The sequence below is a fragment of the Triturus cristatus genome, chromosome 8, assembly GCF_964204655.1.
Source record: "Triturus cristatus chromosome 8, aTriCri1.1, whole genome shotgun sequence".
Classification (NCBI taxonomy): domain Eukaryota; kingdom Metazoa; phylum Chordata; class Amphibia; order Caudata; family Salamandridae; genus Triturus; species Triturus cristatus.
In genome coordinates this window covers 562173351-562188949 of record NC_140591.1, presented here as the reverse complement: position 1 = coordinate 562188949, position 15599 = coordinate 562173351, and positions in this window count along the sequence as shown.

The window sequence follows — 15599 nt, the reverse complement described above, 5'->3', positions numbered from 1 at the left end:
TGCAGTGGTCACTAGGGCATTGGAGGTGGAAGAACAGACGAAGGACCTCAACACTCACTTTGCGAACCTACATGACACCCAACAACGTCTCCAATCCCAGCTGCAACAGGTCCTCCTGAAGGTGGAGGATTTGGAGAACAGATCCCGGAGGAAGAACATACGTATTCGGGACCTGGACGAGGGCGCTGTAGGGTCAGACTTGGAGGCGTTTGTGGTGGGTCTTTTCTCGGAGCTCCTGGCGCCTCGTCAGATGAAGCACAAGATAGACCGGGTTCATCAAGTGGGGACTCCGCAAACTGGGGAGCGAAGATGGACTTGAGACATTCTGGTAAAGATGCACTCAAGTAAAGTCAAAGAAGCTATCCTAAGCACCACAAGAAGAAAGAGGAGATCTCCTTTCAAGGATACATGTGTGCGCTGTTCCAGGACTTGGCGCCTTCCACTCTGGCACATAGGCAGCTGATCCGCTCTATCACCACCAAACTCCGAGAAGACTACCTTCGTTACGACTGGACATTTCTCTTTGGTCTCGCTATCGATTACAAGAATAAGTCCCATCATGATACCCATCTGAGTGAAGGTTTGCGTATTTTGGGCCTACCAGCACCAGAGGCGGAAACCGATGCGGCACTCTCGAACGACACAGTACGACCCCGAAGGGAGATCAGGTCCTGGCAAACGATCACAGAAAGCAAGCACACCCCTGCTTGATATGAACACTTCCCTGGGGTTGTTGACCGCAGACACTATGGAGCTCATGGTTTCTCTTTCACAGAGCCCCACCGTTGTGCCACTGGCTGCCATGGACCCGATTCAGATCACTGATGATGGCTCCACACTTCTTGATTCCTGGGTGCTAGCACCCATATACTGTGTTTTTCTATATGCCTTTTGTGTCTTTTCCACATGGCAACCGGGGGGTGCAGGCCTTGTCCGTACCGCCCAAAATTACCTTATTGTTCTTCAAGAAAAACCCAGCTGAGGGGCTGTTGGCCGATTGACGCAATTTTTCCAGGGGATGGTGGGGATTTGTTTTTGGGGGAGAGGCTTCCTGGTGGTGGTGACTGGGTTTCGTTAGCTTACGGTGTTCCTAAGAGCAGGTGACACGTGGTGGGGGTCTTCTTTGCAGTATGGGGCCACAGGGGGGAGAGACACGACATGAGGAGGGCTGCTCGTACGGGGTATCAATGATCAGGGGGGAGTGTACAGTTTGTCCCATGGTTTCCATATCGTCCTGGAATGTTAAGGGCTTGAACTTACCCCAAAAGCACCAAAAAGTCTGGAAATACCTCAATGACTGTCAGTTTGAGGTTGTGGCTCTACAAGAAACACACCTTAAAAAGTCAGAGGAAACACGGCTACGCCACAAATCATACCCCTTAATTTATAAATAATCGGCAAGCATCAAACACAAAGGAGTGGCTCTGCTTCTCAGGTCCACACTCAAATTCCATCCCGAGGCGGTAAAGTCTGACCGGGAGGGGAGAGTCATAATGGTGAAGGGGAGAATACGGAGTACTCTTTGCACATTTATTTCCCTCTATGCACCCAACTCGGGACAGATGGAGTTCCTCTCCAGCACGCTAGATTTAATTGGAGGCTTCGTGGAGGGCCCAGTGATCCTCTTGGGGAACTTCAACTTGACATGGCCCAATTCCCTAGATAGCTCCCACTCCCGTAGGGCAACCCTCAATTGCTTTACTAAAGGGATTAAACAGAAAATGCACACGCTGGGACTCTGAGATGCTTGGAGGTCACTGCATCCTACCCCAAAGATTACACATATTTCTTCCATGTTCACGATACCTACTCCAGGATTGACTACATTTTCATTAGTCAGACACTCCTGGGCCCCCTGCAAGCGGCCCAGATATTGCTAATATCAATAGCAGATTATAGCCTCATATCCAACAGCCTAGCATGGGGAGGGAATTAGCTGGGAACATCTAGGTGGTACTTTCCGGTGTCAATCACCCGAGATAAGACCCTACCCTACATGACGAATTGAGGACCTCTATCAACGAATACTTTATTCTTAACACTCCGCAGGCCACTACTCCATAGAACAACTGGGACGCTTTCAAGGTGGTACTGAGTGGTAAATGCATCCAACTTAATGCAGTCCTGAATAAGCAAAGGGCAAAGGAACGCTTAGCTCTCGAAGAGAAACTCGAGGTAGTAGATAAAGCACATCAGGAAACACCCACTCGAGCGCTACAGCGACAGCTCACCGCGTTAAGGGGTAAACTATGCACCATCTACAATAACAGAGCTGAATACACAATGCTGAAATTGCGACAGCCATCATATACCTAGGGTGATAAAGTGGGGTCCCACTTAGCACGACAGCTATGGGAGAAAAGGGAGCGAGAATTTATTGGGGGTATCCTAGATGAGCCCGGTCATCTCACTCACGCGGACGACATCAAAGCCAACATCTTTGGCAAATTCTATGGGGAACTCTACCGCGGCATTCCCCCGATGCACCCCTACAACAGCAATACCTAGATTCAGTGGATCTTCCCCACATCTCCACGGCAACCGCAGAGCCTCTGGATGCTCCCATTACATCAGAGGAGGTTGGACAGGACATTACTAAACTTAAATTACACAAGGCTCTGGGCGCCTGATGGCCTAACGGCGCAGTTTTATAAATGCTTCGCATCGAGCTAATCCCACAATCCATAGCAGTAGACGCCAAGGTCTCAGATTCCATGGCCGAGGCAGTGATATCTGTCATTCCAAAACCTGGGAAAAATTCTCAGATTTGCACTTTTTATAGACCCATAGCCCTCCTTAACCTAGATGCCAAGCTGTACTCCACGAATCTGGCCGCTAGACTTGAGGACTTCATGCCCACACTGATCCACCCTGATCAATCTGGTTTTATAAAGGGGAAGCAAATGCATGACAACATTCTCCACACTATACACCCTATTGAGAAAGTGTCCAAATTCAGACTCCCTACAATTTAAGTTGGCCTCAATGCCGAAAAGGCCTTTGACAGGGTGGATTGGTCGTTTCTCTTCCTCACAATGCGGAAATACGGCTTCGGAGATGGGTTCCTTAACATGCTCAGGGCCAACTATCATTTTCCACAATCCCGGATATTGTTAAACGGTTACTCGTCGCTCCCCTTTGCCCTTAGCAGACGTACGCGGCAGGGCTGCCAGCTCTCCCCCCTTTTATTTGCCCTCCGTATTGAACCCTTGGCTGTGAAATTCCGAACCAATGAGGAGATCCGGGTATACGCTTTAGAGGCACATATCATAAAGCGTCCCTCTTCACGGACGACATCTTGCTCATGCTCACGGAGCCGGCCTCCTCCCTCCGGACGGTACAGGAGGAATTGGAAAACTTTGAGCTAGTGGCCGGTTAATTTATCTAAATCCTCCATACTAAACCTCACACTCTCCGAAGCTGAGGCAATGAGACTGCAGGGTCAAACGCCCTTCCACTGGGATAAATACTCCCTTTTATATTGTGGCATACATCTCACTCCTAAACTCAGGGACCTATACAAGGCTAATTACCCCCCTCTGGAGGCACAGCTTCAACAGGATTTTAAGAGATGGAGACCTCTCTATATCTCCTGGCTTGGGCGAATCAATGCCGTCAAAATGACGGTGTTGCCAAAACTCCTTTATTTTTTCCAGGCACTCCCAATTGAACTTGACCGGGGTCTTCTATCACGCCTGTGCTCGCTCGCCACCAATTTCATTTGGCAGGGGGGAGGGCGCGCCTTCAATTTCATGTCCTGCGATGCTCAAAGAAAGACTGGGGATGGAATTGCCAGACTTTCAGTTATATTTTCAGGCGGCACAACTACGGGTGGTGATGGAATGGACCGCTAGAGAATCCAACAAGCACTGGCTCCACATGGACAGGGCAATTGTTGGGCGAATGATATGGGACGTCCTTTGGAAGCCGAAGGCAGACAGGCCGACAAACGCATACCTAAGCACTCCCATGCATACCACACTCAAGGTTTGGGAGGGAGGGATGGACATCTTTTCCCTCCCCATTTACCCCAATCCACTTTAACCCGGAATTCCCGCCAGCACTGCGCAAGGGGCCCTTTGACTGTTGGAGGGAGGGGTTTGCTTAAAACTTTCGTACCTATGCCACAACTTTGATGTGTTGACATTCGAGAGCTGCAAAAGAGACTTCCAGGTGGCGCAGAGCGAGCACTATCACTACCTCCAGCTTAAGCATTGGGTCTCACTGTCACACATAAGAGAAGCAGCCACCAGGGAACTTAGGACCATGGAGAGACTGGTTCTAAAAGTGGGCACAATGAGAGGGGCAATCTCTTCACTATATGCCATGCTATTAGCCACCCTACACGCTCCACGGGCGCGCTACATGTCCTTTTGGGAACAGGTGCTGGGAAAAGATGTCTGTGCTGAGGAATGAAAACATGTCTGGGACGATATTACTAAGAACAACCATTCAGTTGCTTTGAGGGAGGCGCATTACAAGACACTCTTAGACTGGTACCTCTACCCCACTACACTCAAAAGGATCTCCCCTGACACCTCAGATCTCTGCTGGCGGGGCTGCGGTGTGCAAGGGGATTTCCGCCACATTTGGTGGGACTGCCCTGGTATCCGGCCGTTTTGGGAGGAAATCCTTTCACATATTAAGGATATCCTGGGGTATCCCACCCGACAACTATAGAAGGGACACTACTGGGCATTAGGGACCCTGCCTTGGAACACCAAATGAAAGCCGACAAGGCCATAATGTGGGCCTGTCTGGGGGCAGCAAAACTCACGATAGCAGCCGCATGGAAAAATAAAGACACACCGGCAATATCATTATGGCATTCCCGCCTGTGGAGAATTCTATCTATGGAATGCCTCGCTGATATCTTCCGATACTACTATAAGAATTTTGAATATAAATGAGGCCCATTGGTAACTTATCTGGCCCGTGGTTTGCCCTTGGCAGTGTGCTCACCCTCTTTAAGGACAATGCATCTTGTTCAATTTTAATCTCTTCAATGAGGGTTGGCTCACACACTCATCATTCTCTTAGGAGCAGTAACCCTACGTTTACTGCCTCATTTCTTAGACACACATGCAATATTTGCTCTTTCTCATACAAATCTACCATCACCAGGTGAGGGGAGGAGGGAGGGATGGGAGGTAGGGGGGTTTGATTTTGTTTCCATTTTCTTTTTCTGTTTAAGGGGTTACCCTTAAAGTTGATTGTTCAAAAACAGGCATCTTCTCCTTTGGCTGCAGGGGGGTTGTAATAGACCTTGTGACACGTGAATCTGGAGTCTAATTAGCTGAATGTCTGGACCCAAGGTCCTACACACTCTACTGTATGCTTGTTGTAACACTTGCTTTTGATGCTGAATAATAAAAAGAATTTTGACAAAAATAGAAATGAATGGCCCACCTTTTGATTACATAGCACCCTGCCGTATGGGCTACCTAGGGGAGACCTTAGGAGTGACTTATATGTCATAAAAGGGGAGTTTAAGGCTTGGCAGGGGGTTTTAAATTCCATGCAAACATTGATGTGTACACTGCACACCGATGTTCTGCAGTTGCAGGCCTGAGGCATGTTTAAAGTGCTACTTGTGTGGGTGGCACAATAAGTGCTGCAGGCCCATTAGTTGCATTTAGTTTACAGGCCCTGGACACATGCAGTACTCTCTAATACGGCCTTATAGGTAAATTAAATATGGCAATTGTGGATACGTCAAACAAACCATGTTTAGGGGAGAGAGCACATGCACTTCATTGCTGAATCGCAGTGGTAAAGTGCTCAGACTCCTAAGGCCAACACAAATAATTAAGCAAAATTGGAGACAAGAAAGCAAAATGCCTGGGGAAGACCACCCTAATACTGACAGGATTAACAGGCCTTAATAACGAGTCAGGGGGATTGGAAATACTGCATGGAGCTCTTCTCTTCCTGATCGTAACTGACTCAATTTTTCCTGATCCTGAAACACCATTCCTGATTATAAACGGGGAAAATCTAATGAGGCTTTGGCTGCTACGGAAGTCAAGTCTCATCTACCACAAGTTTTTCCTCTGGCAAAGCATGAGGGAGCATTCACTCCCCCTTCCAAAACCAATCACTCCTTCCCTCCCCTCTGCCCCAGCCAGAAATCCCCACATGCCTATCACATGCACTAAATGTGTATGTTAATCCACATGGAACAGGGGCAACCATGCCGAATTGTTTCAGGTAGAACTGAGTCCACATAGAATTCCACATACCCTGGAACTAACTCTCAATGGAAAAAATTCTGTTAGGAAATTTCAGCTTGTAGAGATGACTCCGCCCATCCAGAATTTACTCATGAAATCATGCTTTGCTTTTAATGGATTCCTGGGAGTTCAAACTTTAAGCAGCAAATGAAGATCGCCATGGACGCGTTTTTAACTAGAGAAGTGGACTGATACACCAGATTTAAATGTGTCGCTCCACAAAGTTCACAGGGACACAAAGAGCGCTTCAAACTTGTTATTCTTTTCAGACAGTTTCCAATTTAGAAATCAACACGTTGGCAGAGGAGGAAATTGCATATTTCAATTGTACAAAATGTTTTAAAAAGTGTGTGGTAAATTATTTTATGACTGTGGTTGCATTCATGGCTTCACATTTCAGAGTATTAGCATGTAAATTGCATATATAACTTAACATGAAATTCATTTTATTTATTTATTTGTTTACTTACCTCCATTTGGCAGTATTCCGTAGTTTACTACCACCCACCCTGCTCCTGCCCCGCCCTGCCCCACCACCTGTAGCACTCCCACCAGGAGCCGCTACTGAAGGCTTCTGCAGTGACCAGTGGATATTTAGTAATAAACGTTTAAAGCACATGAACCTTTGATTAAGACTTTAGACAAATATGAATGACCAAGTAAAACAATGGGTTCAATACAATCAATCAATAACTTTATTTTGGCCATTGTGGCCATCAAATTATCACATGCATACAATACAATACAGACATTGTAAAACAATCAATTTTAAGATACCATTCCGTAATAACGTGGATTTTTCCTCTTAGAGTCCAAACTTCCTAAAGCTCCGGTGGGAAAAAAAAGAGTACACAAAAGTGCATGTGCATTGGGTATAATAAATTAATAACCATTTTACAAAAGCAGGAGACTCGGATTATTAAAGTCTGCCTAACCCCCAGTTGTCGAATTAGGATCTTAACCTGTTGAGTCACAGTGGAGCTGTGCTCATGACGAGCTGAGCTCGTCATAACGGCCGCGGCCCGCCCACGCGAATTCCCCGCCTGTGCGGGAGAATTAATGAGTGGGCGGGGTAATGACAAGCTCAGCTCGTCATGAGCACAGCTCCACTGTGAGTCATGACGAGCGGAGCTCGTCAAGATCACAGCAGCGCCGCGGCCCCCCCCGCGCCGCGGGGGAATTACCCCCGCAGGGCAGGGGTTAAAAGTGCCAGTGCCTAGAGTGCAAAAGGGACTGAAATTGATTACAAAGATCCAGAAGCTGGTTCAGCTCAGACTATCTAATGCAATAATAAAACAAATTTAAAAAAGGATGATAAAAACAATTCAAATCAAGACCAAGAAATGTGACAGCAAAAGTCTATGCCGTAAGAATTATCGGCATGACCCGTCATGAAGTACAGTTCCATGATTAGTTTGATACTAAATTAATAGTTTGATACTAAATTAATAAATAATACATGTATAAAATCATTTAAGAGATGTTAACATGTAAAGGGGTTACGTCAGTTGCATGGTCAATGTATACCTTGTGCTAATCCACATTTTGCCTAGAAATTTAGCAACAGCACAGACAATTAGCATGCTAGAATCAGATTTTAAGATACGTAGGGGCAGATTTACAAGCCCCTTGCGCCTCTTTTACGCCGCCGTTGCGTCACTTTTGTGACGCAACGGCGGCGCAAAGCCAGTGCCATGGTGCGGGGTACTTACAACGTGACACATCTGGGAAATGCGTCACGTTGTAAAGCCCTGCGCCACATGTAGGCGTTCCGGTTCAGGGGGGGGGGCGTTCTGGTGCAGGAACGCCTCCTAAAAGTGGCTGAGTGAAATCTACAAGAATTCACTCAGACACTTTTAAGGCCAGGCTGTGTCAAAACGCTGCGCCTGCTTGAAGCAGGCGTAAGGATTGACGCAGCATTTTAAAGATAGGGCACCTCGAGCTTTGCTGAGGCTGCGTCGCGCTTGCGACGCAACTCCAGCAATGCACCGCATTTACCGCAGCAGATGCGTCACGCATCTGTCCATTTTTTCCCATGATGCGCCGCATTGTAAATGCGGCGCATCCATGGTAGCGGAGCAGTGATGCACAATAACTGACGCATCCCTGCTGATATGCTGGGATGTGCCAGTTATTGTACATCTGCCTCGTAATGTGTCGCTGTGACTGAGTGTACCTAGCTGTTAAAGCACATGAATCATTGATTAAGACATTTAGACAAACATGAATGACCAAGTAAAACAATGGATTCAATACATTTGCCTTCCTTCGTGAGCCGTATGTGATTTTCAGGCAGCTGTTCTTTTGGGGTTTTTAAGCACTCCGATGCAGACGCTTCTTGGCGCTACTTCTGGGTACACGTGCCCATATGACATGGAAACAACAGAGTTTTGACACAGAAGCATTTTACTGCATGTCCTGGAAGTTCTAGCAACAGTATACCAATCAGAATACCGTTATCTATCAGAGGCTTGCGCTTGTCTTTCTGATCAGTTCGTCCTTGGGAACAATGCTGTCCTTGCAGAATAATTCGGAGGAAAAAAAAATGCACCGCACCCCTTTAATCCTAACAGATCCTCCTCTGTGATGTGAAATTACTGAAGGAATGTGATTTTGGTAAATTACAGTGCCTTGCTCAGTATGTGCTATGCATGCCCCGCGGCCTTCCCTTGCCAGTAGCTCCCAATTTCATTTAAATTGTAATGATTTCCTTTAAGGACAATTACATTGCCCAGGAGCGGCGCATGCATAGTAATGCTGCACTGCAGTGCTAGGTGGCAGAATTAGAGAACTAACTGTTTATTAGCACGGCGATTAGCATTTATTGCTTAGTGAATTATCTGCACCCATAATATGGAAAACGCGCTGTTTTGCAGATTTAGTAGAAATAGTTAAAACATTTCCGAGGATACCAAAGTAAAAATCTAGCCGAAGTTTTAGCTCCTGCTAATATTTTATAACATGCAATAAACCGAATGACATTTTTAATAATCAAAAAACCATATTTCATTTTTATAACAAAAGGGCAAATAGGTGGACATGGCAGGCAGGCCCAGGGATAGTTCGCATTTGTTTTGGGTTTTCTACGCTCTTCTTGAAAATACAATCTATATGTATTCGTTTAAGAGGCTGAAATTCTCATTTTATGATTTTGATGAGATCTCAGGTTTTGACGAACAATAAAATTCAGCTCTTCAAGGCAATTGTGTCTCGATAAAGGGAAGTCCCAGGGGGAGTGCTTCTATTAGAATTACAATGGAAGCCAGTGATCTGGGACTCTGTACAGTTCTGGAGCAATAATTGAGATCTTGTTCCATCGGAGTCACACTTTAAAGAACAGGTTTCTTCGGAATCTTGTTAAAACGAGGTTAAAGCCTCAGCCAAGCGCACCGAATTAGGAAGAATGCATTTACTGCTAGGCCTGCTACTGCTCTGGATGTGCCTGGAGTGTGCCATTAATCCAAACCCAAGCCCCTCTGCTTGAAAAAAGTGCAACATTTACCTCTGGGACTATTACACCTGCTGAATAAAACAGAATATTCACTTGAAATGTGTGGTTGTTGACACTGCCCGCAAAAATGGTGCTGAATAGATATTTTCGTGGATGGGGTAAGCAGTATCTCAGTACACTGTTACACAAGGCAAAATGATGTGCAGTCCATTTATGTATAATGGAACACTTTGGGTGATATTGTCAAGAACGTGTGTTAACTAGCGCAAAATGTACTTAACGCAACTTTGCATATCGCAGTCTATCGTGGAAAAATAATACCGTGTTAACGTTGTATTCTCAACCCGGCGGCACCATGCGATAGTCTCACGATAACGCGCCAAATGACCGCGTTAAAACGAATGCGACGCCATAAAAACGCGAAACACGAACGCAAAAAAAGTTGTGATGTGGCCAATCGCGTTACAAAAATCAGCGATAACCAGCGACAGGCCTGCAACTCCCACGCGTCATGCGGGAAAATGCACTATAAAAGAAAACACAAAAAAAAGGGCCAAAAAAATAAACTGCATAGCACCATGGATGCTCCCAGACCAAGTGCAGAGGACAACGCGAACCCCACAAGCCCCACAGACGACAAGCAAGGAACCTTGGGGTCGGGGAAGGCCAAGGAGAAGAGGAAGAGGAAGACGCGGTTCAGTCCGTGGGAAAACAGGATCATCGTTACGGAGGTGACAGAACACTGCCAACAACTGTTCGGCACCTCCAACGTGTCATTGGCAACCAAGACGCAAAAATGGCAGACTATCTTGGACCATGTGAATGCAGTTGCAGCGTTGAGGAGGACAATGGAAGAGGTCAAGAGACGCTGAAATGATGTGAAGGCCAAAACCAAGAAGAAACTCGATGCCAATATGAAAGCAGCAACGCTCATTGGAGGTGGGGGTCCAGCGGCACACAAGTAGGCCTGGGCGAAGCACTACGCTACGCTCGCGTAGTTTGCGAAGTTCGCGCTACTTCGCACTATGCGAACTGCACGTAGCACAGTGCGAACACGCGTAGCGTAGTGTTGCGTAGTGCTGCGGTCATTTTTTGCTTGCTCGCGGTCCTCAACGTCAAGTTGGCGACCGCGAGCAAGCAAAATGACATCCTGGCGAGACTTTTTCCTTGTTCGCGATCGCGAGCATGGAAAATAAACCTCCCGGCGAGATTCCCAACGCGAGAAGGTCAGGTTTCTCATTGCGAGGGGTCGCGTATGCTCGCGACCGCTCGCGATGAGAAACTACCAGTTCGCGTTGAGAAAGCTGCAGCTCGAGGAAAAATCTACTCGAGCAGCAGAAAACTACAGCTCGCACTGTGCAAGATGCCATTTTCAATGATTGCACAGTGCCGGTTGCTTGTCCGCACTGTGCAATCATTGAAAACAACATCTTGCACAGTGCGAACATGTTACTTCGCAGTTCGCGAAGTGCTACGCGTAGCTCGCGTAGTGCGAACTTCACTTTGCGTAGCTTCGCGAAGTGCTACTTCGCGAACTACGCCCACCCTTAAAGGAGCTGGATGACATGGAGAAAATGGTGGCCACAGTCATCAGTCGGGACACGGTGCAAGGAGTTGGGGATCCGGACACTGCTCAACATGACCTGAAACAACATCAACAGGGTGAGTACCGACCAGGGACTGGTGGGACAGGGGGAGATGGGCACAATGGCACACATGCATATGTAAGTAGAGCACACTGCACACCCACTCTGGATCATGTCCCTGTGGCACACCGCAGCACACACACAAACACCAAGTAGGCCTCCGTACCCCATGTTCCCAAAGGGGTCCCACACCACACATCACCAATCTCACCACCAACACGTGCGAAACCCAGCAAAGATGCCCATTTGTGAGCCACACTGACAATGCAAGTGACACTACATGATGATCAGCATGGCTGCAGGCCAATCATCATGACGTTGTGCACGCCACGACACTGAGGTGGCTGAGTGTGGACCACATCCGGAAAGGAGCAGCTCACACTCTGACACATCCATGTGCACAAACAACCCCTGACGTCAATAACACATCTGCGGACAAACCATGCCCAAGAGTCACAACTCGACCAACAGCCCTAAACAACCAAGTCCAGTACATCTCAGCACTGTAGAGGCAAAGAAGGCAAAGGCACGCTACCTGAAAGGGATAAGGGGCCACAAAATCAGAGCTGCAGGGTCGACTCACCCACAATGCTGCACACACACAAGAATAAGAGCACCTCAACATTGACAACAATGTGGTACAAACTGCAACACTTTCACAACAGTACACAGGACACAACTGGTGCCGCATGGGTGTACAAAATTGCCAATCACTCCTGACATAGCAGGAAACTGTGAAATGACAAGGTACGAGTACAACCTCACATCCCTGATGTCGTACAAATGTCCACTGTCCCGCATCAAATAGAGAACTCACCACAAACAGTCACAAAGTACATTGTCATAAAGTCTGCATGTAAACTTTGCCAATGCGTCAACATGCATGGAACACACTGTGAAACTATTTCCCCCCTTACATTGCAGAGGGACAATTAACATCTCCTGCAGACCAGACCCTACATCAGGTCAGTGATCATGGAGATGACCCCCAGAACATCGAACTGGACAAACTCCAACAGTTCATGGACACCCTCCACACCCCACCTCCAGTAGCAGGTCAGCCCACCACCATCGAGGTGAGCCCACCCCCTGCACAGACCACACAGCAGGAAGCACCCACCACCAAATCTGGCTCCAAGCACCTCACTGAAGAACACATGGCGTTCCAACGCCGTGTGTTAGACTGCCAGAGGGGGCTGGCTGAACAGGTGCAGCTGGGGTTCCAATTCATGGCAGCCAAACTGGATGTCATACGTGGATGTCTAAGTCCCATCAGGGACAATCCATGGCTGGCGTCGCTGGAGTCATGACTCAGAGACGACAACAACTGTCCAGTCAGAGTGGCTACAGCGATGTCATCCGTGATTTGGGAAACATGAGGACGGTCATGGAGAACATGGAACGGATGCAGGCGCAAAGAATGGCTACCACGGCTGCACACAAGAAAGCTGTAGATGGGATCTTCCATGCCCTGCAGATCCTCACCATGGGAGTGATGCCACAAGACATTGCGCAGATGAATGCTGCTGCTACTTCTACATCCACATCTCCGGCCCCTGATGTGTCAGTGTCTCACAGTGCTGCAGACCAACCACATGTGAGACACATGAAACGTCAGAGGCCGAAGATGAGGATGAATCTGCCTCAGTGGTAAGTAGGAAGCAGTAGCATTCATCTCCGCCAATTGGCTTCTCACTGCTTGGTTCTGCACTCTGCATCGTGCCCTGGAATAACACCTTCCACTGTCCCCCGATACACCCAGCCACACTAACCTTGCACCTCGACAAGGAGTGGACTGCCACATTTCATTTGCAAAACAATGACACAGCAATCAGCCTGCGGACTGGACTCTTTCTCTTCCCAGTAACTTGTCAATCCCTATAGGACTCTGGCTGGCCCTCCATGGGACAACATTGTAAAGTGTTGTCAGCATGGCTCAGTACTAAGACAGCTTCAACACTCCACTGTACGTGAATAATACCTTCCAATACACACAGATGTGTCATGTACATGATTAATCAAGTATGAAAGCATGTTCGAATGTAGGGGCAGTGATTCCCCCTTACATCCTTGTTGCACATGTCGTGGGACTTGAGTCACAGGGCGCACCCCTGCATCAGGGTGGTACATATATGACCACAATAGAAGCCCTGTTGTCAATTGTAGGTCACAAATGACAGCCTATATGCAATTAAGTGGGACACATGTGAGACGCTGATGTGTGTGATTCCATACTATCCCTGACACACAGAAATGGCATTTCGAATACGTGACACCCCAAACAGCCTCTCTGTACAGAGGTGACACCCCCAAAACCTATTCCAAATTTTTGAAATTTTTAGCACTACATGTTGCACTTACACTTGTCAGAGTGATGTGCCTGTACACAGGAGTACTCTGTTCTATTGTTTTTGATATATATTTTTAACTGCAAGAGTTATTGATAAACTCGCCAGAGAGATATTATTCAAATGTCTTTTATCTAAGAAATATTTTCTTTCCTTGTGAGGACATAAGAACCAATAAACCAATCGCAAAACAATAAATATTCAAAACACGGGTATATATAGAAAAAAGTTTTATCTTTTGAAATTTATCAAGGGTACTACACAGTTATACAAACAATGTAACAAGAGGAAAATAAATACAATTGTATAATCCTTCAATGTCACTATTGTAAACACTTCTTCTCATTGTACAATTTTTTCCAGAAGTCTCTATGCATTTGTCCATGAGACCATCTTCAGGACTATCATAAATTTGACAGTTGACCGGCAGTCGTATTAGTATCTGCAGACTGCCGAATTTTCGCTGCGCTAAACTTAACAGAATAAACTCCTTCAATTGAGCAGTTGCTGGGGACTGGAAATTTAATTACACCGTCCAAAAAGCACCAGAGTTCACTTACCTGTATCTTTTGACGATTATTCACCTTAAACAAAAGCTACAGAACGACGATCAATTTGACATATACATATCAATTGTATTCTATAATTCTTGAATCTTTGGAAACACCATTCAGGGGTCAACTGCTAAATTTATGATAGTCCTGAAGATGGTCTCATGGACAAATGCATAGAGACCGAAATGTCGACACTCACACTCTCTTCTGGAAAATAATGTACAATGAGAAGAAGTGTTTACAATAGTCACATTGAAGGATTATACAATTGTATTTATTTTCCTCTTTTTACATTGTTTGTATAACTGTGTAGTACCCTTGATACATTTAAAAAGATAAAACCTTTTTCTATATATACCCATGTTTTGAATATTTATTGTTTTGTGATTGGTTCATTGATTCTTATGTCCTCACAAGGAACAAAAATATTTCTTAGATAAAATACATTTGAATAATATCTCTCTGACGAGTTTATCAATTATTCTTGCAGATAAAAATATATATCAAAAGCAATAGAACAGAGTATTCCAAATAAATCTCTTGAAGGCGCCTTTTACCCGTTCATTTGATTTGCCCAAGCCCTCAAGGGTAGATTGGGTTTCCCATTATATTCAATTGTACACAGGAGTGACATGCACTCAGGGAATGTGTGTATAAAAGAATTCATTTGCACATGCTGTACCTGTGCTCATATGTTACTGTCACATGTCTGCTAAGGACTGTGACAATGTGACATGCTCATGTGAAGAAGTTGTCAATGATGGTGTTTCTACGGGCTATTCCTCCTGCAGCTAAAGTGGGGTGTGGTCCACATGCCTCACCTTCCTCATCTTCGTCTGGTGCATCTGGCACTTGCAGCCATGGGGCATTGTTGCGTACACATATGTTGTGCAACACACAACATGCAACAATCATCTTGCACACAATGTCTGGGCTGTACAGGAGCCTTCCACCTGTGATGTCCAGGCATCGCAAAATGTGTATTCCACGATGCCCCTGGTGCATTTGTGGGACGCATTGTACTGCCTCTGGGCCTGTGTGTTCAGGGCTCAGAGGGGTGTCATCATCCAAGGGCAGAGTGCATATCCTTGGTCACCTGTGACAGTGCAGAGTGACATGAGTCAATAGTCGGCTCAGCATGATGTGATGGCAGGCTCACTGGTTCATTGGTGTGTGATATGTGTGTCTCAGTGATTACTGTTTGACATGTACTGTTTGTAGCAAATGAGTGTCATCAATGTGTATTACGTAGCCCCACTACTGCTTCTCCCTCCCCCAAGCCTATTTATTACTGTGCACAGCATGGTTGCATCACTTGCACTCCTACAGCACACCATTGTCAGGCCTGTCTGCGCATGTCCACAAGC